Source organism: Lipotes vexillifer, unplaced genomic scaffold, assembly GCF_000442215.2.
Source record: "Lipotes vexillifer unplaced genomic scaffold, Lipotes_vexillifer_v1.1 scaffold422, whole genome shotgun sequence".
Taxonomy (NCBI): Eukaryota; Metazoa; Chordata; class Mammalia; order Artiodactyla; family Lipotidae; genus Lipotes; species Lipotes vexillifer.
Genome location: NW_006779087.1, coordinates 297,350 through 302,494, shown reverse-complemented (window position 1 = coordinate 302,494; position 5,145 = coordinate 297,350). Strand labels below are relative to the sequence as shown.

The following is a 5,145-nucleotide window of genomic DNA, read 5'->3' as shown; positions in this document are numbered from 1 at the left end:
GAAAGAGTATCTACTCTGAAATTAAATGAACTTGGAGTTGAATACTGGCTCCATTCTTTTGACTATGTGGACTTAGAATCTTTCTGGGCCACAATCTCCTTATCAGTAAAATGGAGATAATGCCCATCTTATACTGTTAGAAGAACAAGTAAAGTTAGGGCTTCCCAGGTGAGGCAGTGGTTGAGAATCCGCCTGCCAATGCAGGGGACACGGGTTCGAGCTCTGGTCCAGGAAGATCCCACATGCCGTGGAGCAAATAAGCCCATGCGCCACAACTACTGAAGCCCATGCGCCTAGAGCCCGTGAGCCACAACTACTGAAGCCCGTGTGCCTAGAGCCCGGGCTCCACAACAAGAGAAGCCACCACAGTAAGAAGCCCGCGCACCACAACGAAGAGTAGCCCCCACTCGCCACAACTAGAGAGAAGCCCGCGTGCAGCAAGGAAGACCCAACGCAGCCAAAAATAGAAATAAATAAATTTATTTTAAAAAAATAGTAATGTAAGTTAAGTGTCCAGCACAGAGTTGGGTACTAGGAGGTATCAATACTTAGTAAATAGCAACTGCAGCTCTACACCTTTGGTCTGATTGTTAGCTCCATTCTGTGAGTGGATAGCCCTCCGGTGTTCACTGGGTGAATTACACCCAAGAGACCTGAGACAACTTTTCCATTCTCTCTGCGAGGTCCAAGTGGGCAGCTCAAAGGCTGCGGAGTTCTAAGAGCAGAAATGTGCCTATCCCAGGGTTAATTTGGGCCTTTAAGCCTGAGGCTCAGAGCTTTAGGATTATTTGGGCCTATTCTAGGCTCTGCTTCAGTAGAACTGAACACATTCAGAGAGAAAAACCAGAACTAAAGCTATGTGGGATTGAAACCAAAAAGCTGGTGATGGGAAAAAGGGAAGGAAAGAGGCATTAGTTACTTCCTGGTATCTATCTAAACCGTCCCAGAAGTTGCCAGAGTTTTTGTTTTTGTTTGGGAGGAAGGGGGGGTAGAATTATGAACCATATGACCAAAGAGAAACAAAGTGAAAGCACAATTTTGGGGGAAAAAAATCTCATTGGAGGACTGAAAAGAGGGAACTAGGAGAAAGAAAGAACAAAAAAGTATTAAGATAACCCAAACAACTGGCCAGATTCCAAACAGCAAGAGCGTGAAGAAGGCAAGTCCTATCTGGAATGTTGAGAAAACCAGGTGCCACAGCCCAGGAGATACCATCCTTCCAGGAGGCCTTTGGAATCCATTGTGTGGGCTCATTTTGAGTTGTCACGGTAACCAGGGTGTTACCGCCTGGCCAGGGTTGCTAAAATGTCCTCCTAAACCTGGGATAGTCTCACACCGTGAATTGTCCCGCCCTTATTAGGAAATACTAGGCTGCTCCTGTAACTTAACTTTTAGTTTGTCCACCCGTAAAATGGGGCTAATAATCTATCTCAAAGATTTTTTGTAAAAACGCTTTTCCATAAACGGTATTTATAGTTATTACTGTAGTTGCTAGTTATAATTACGTGCTATTGCTATCTAAGGAAGGCCTTAAATTTCTCCGTTGTAAGCCACAGGCCATGATGTCATTAACTACAGTTTCTAGGAAACCCAGCATATTCCAGGAGGACTGCGCCCGCGGAGAGAAAAACCTTTTGAGAAAAGCCGGCCCACGAAAAACTCCTCCTCCCGCAGACTCAAATGTTTGGCGAACCACATTGCCCAGCGGCCCCCGCGGCCAGGGGCCGACGCTCTCACCGTGCATTCTGGGATTGGTAGTTTTCAGGCCCTCGCTCTCGGCCTGCGCTGCCCAGCACCAGGAACTCGCCTTCCCAGCTTGCCGCGCGGCCGGGAGAGCAGCCCGGCGACCAGGAAATGGGAAAGATGGCGACTGCTCGGCGACGTTGAGGCCGCGTTGGGCCGTTCGGACTCAAGAGTGGTGAGTCTCGGGCGATGGAAGCGTTTTCCAGGAGCTTGCAGAGAAGGCGAGAGTGAGGGCACAGCGGTGGCTTCTGTCTCCGGGATAAGACGGGAAGAACGCCTCAGGGAAGGGGCACGAGCTTGGAAAGCTCTGGCGGGCAGGAGCGAAAGGGCGCGGGCCCCAGCGGGAGTGTTGGCTCCTGGGGGCACAGGGCAGGTCCCTGGACGATGTTTCATGTTAGACCTTTTCCCACGCGCACAGCACCTGTGATACCCTCAGTCCGACTTTATTCCTTCGTGTTTCGAGTAGCCCTTGCTCCAGCCAAACTGAAACTCTGGCTTTTCTCCCAGAACCAGTCATGCTTTCCCGCCTCTGTGCCTCCTGTATTATTTCTTTTTCCGGGAATGACTTCTTCCTGGCACCTTCAGTTATACCTCTTCAAATTCTACCTGTATTTCAGTGCTCAAGAGCTGCTTCCTCTACAGACTTTCCAAATTCCCTTTTACAAGTGAAAGTAAACTTCTTTGAACTCCTGCAATAATTTTCATTTGAGCCTGCGTCTTGCTATGTGTCTCATAACCCTCTATTGTTTTGTAAGCTTCCTGTGGACAGGATCTTCCTGATTTCCTTTTGTAACTCACACAGCGCCTAGCATGGTGCCTTGCATATAGTGGATGCTTGATAAGTACATAGTTCATTGAATGAAAAAAAGACTCTGCCCCTGCCCTACAAGAACTGAGGAGCTCAAAGATGTGGAGGTTTGTGATAAGTGGAACCTATAATAAAAGTTTCCTACATTTACTTTCTTCTTATTTGCACTTCTCATTCTCTTCTAAGCTCACTCCACTCCGCCTTCTACTCCCTCCATGCCACTGAAACAGCTCTTGTCAAAGGTTGCCAAGCCATCTCTGTTTTTCTAAATGCAAGGGTCACTCCTTTACCTTCTAGTCTTTCTCCACTTGACACAGGTAACCCCTCCCTCCTTGAAACACATATTTGACTTCTGTGATGCCGTACTTTACTATTTTTTCTTATTTCTCACTGGCTGTTGTTTCTTTCCAGTTTTTTCTTCTGGCTCCTCCTGTGCCTGACTTCTAAATGTTACAGTGTTCCGGAGGTCAATCCTGGGTCCTCTTCTAATTTCTTCTTTAACTAGAATGCCTACTTAGGTAATATCATTTAGCGTCCCATGGCTTTAAAAGCAATCTGTATATTGATAACTCAAGTTACTGCCTCCAGACTCTCTCTTGAGTTGCAGAATTACATTTCCAACTGCCTTTCTGGAATCTCCACTTGGTTTTCTTATTGACATCTTACACTCAATATGGTCAAAATGAAACTTTTGATTTCTTCTAAGTCTTTTCCTTCCCCAGTCTCCTCTGGTCACTAATGGCACCGTGAACCATTTAACCAGTTGGTCAGACCGTAAATTTAGGAGTTACGTTTGTCTCTCCTCTTTGTTTCCTCCCTTCATCAGTAAGTCCTATCAGCTCTGCCTTCAAAATGTACCCTGAAGCCCTCTACTTCTTTTCATCTCCATTGCCACTTTCCTAGAACAAGCCACTGTCATCTCTTGTGTGGACTACTATAATAGCATTCTCAGTGGTTCTGTGTCCACTGTTGCCTCCCTACCGTATATTTTCTTGAAAGTCACCGAAGTAATTCTTTGAAAATGTAAAATAAGACCACATCACTTCCTGTTTAACACTTTTCTAAGGTTCCCACTGCAGTTAGATTAAAATCCAAGTTCCTTTACCCTGACCTGAAACACATTTCCATGGTCTAACCCCTGCCTACCTCCCTGAACTCATCTCGAATCAGTCTTCCCCCTTGGTCACTGCCGCTGAGCCACATGAGTCTATTTGTTTTGGCCGTGCCGTGCAGCCTGCGGGATCTTAGTTCCCTGACCAGGGATCAAACCACGCCCCAGCAGTGAAAGCGTTGAATCCTAACCACTGGACCGCCAAGGAATTCCTCACACGAGTCTACTTTATTTTTTTTACTTATTTTTTATTTTTATTTTTGGCTGCGGTGGGTCTTCGTTGTGGCATGCAGGATCTTCGTTGCAGCATGTGGGCTTCTCTCTAGTTGTGGTGCACGGGCGCGCTCTGTAGTTTGCGGCGCACACGCTCTCTAGTTGAGGTGTGCGGGCTCAGTAGTTGCGGCGCACGGGCTTAGTTGCCCCGCAGCATGTGGGATCTTAGTTCCCTGATCAGGGATCGAACCCTCGTCCCCTGCATTGCAGGGCAGATTCTTTACCACTGGACCACCAGGGAAGTCCCACACGAGTCTATTTTTAATTGGCCAACATGCTGAGCTAGTTCTTGCCCCAGTGCCTTACTGTCCCTTCTGCCCAATAAATTCTTTCTCTGAATTTTGCAGACTCTTATTTCCCATCATTCAAGTCTCAGCTTACATGTCATCTAAAAAATTCTTTCCAGAGACTTCTATCTCTTGTTCATACTGCTCCTCATCACGTCACCCTGTTTTACTCTCTTCATTAGCACTCATTACTATTTGAACTTCTCTTATCTTTCTGCCTAACTGTTGTCTGCTTCACTGGAATTTAAGCATTATGAGATCAGAGACTTTGTTTTGTTTACTGCTGTATCTCTAGTACTTAGAATAGTTTCTGGCATCTACCAGGTACTCAGTGAATATTTGTCGAAAGAATGCTGATGTCCAGGATGCTTTATAGAGAAGGTGGCCTTTCCTCTGGATTGTTTTCTTTTTTTCTTTAATAGAAGAGGGCTATTTTATTTTATTTATTTATTTTTATTTTTGGCTGCGTTGGGTCTTCGTTGCGGTGCGCGGGCTTCTCGTTGAGGTGAAGCATGGGCTAGAGCATGGGCTCTAGGCTCATGGGCTTCAGTAGCTGTGGCTTGCAGTCTCTAGAGCGCAGGCTCAGTAGTTGTGGCCCATGGGCTCTAGAGTGCAGGCTCAGTAGTTGTGGCGCCCGGGCTTAGTTGCTCTGCGGCATGTGGGGGATCTTCCCAGACCAGGGACTGAACCCGTATCCCCTGCATTGGCAGGCGGATTCTTAACCGCTGTGCCACCAGCGAAGTCCCTGGATTGTTTTCTTAGGGCTATAAGTGGACAAGACATAAGTATAATTTCCATGTGATATGCTTGATGTACTGGCAATTTTGAGGTAAAATGGGTTGTCTCTGCCTTTTAAAAGTGCTACTTGTTCATTTTTTTCTCTTCTTTTTTTTTTTTTTTTTTTGCGGTACAACGGCCCCTCA

The 5,145-nt window shown here is 46.5% G+C and overlaps 1 protein-coding gene across 1 annotated transcript in view; it reads left to right on the top strand.

Annotated features, from left to right (window-relative positions):
* Positions 1–1,835: 1,835 nt before the first annotated feature.
* Positions 1,836–5,145, top strand: part of DDX23 (DEAD-box helicase 23) — a 15,360-nt gene continuing 12,050 nt past the window's right edge. The window contains exon 1 of the mRNA XM_007452240.1: positions 1,836–1,918. The gene's annotated coding sequence lies outside the window, so the exon portion shown is untranslated. The remainder of the gene's footprint in view (positions 1,919–5,145) is intronic.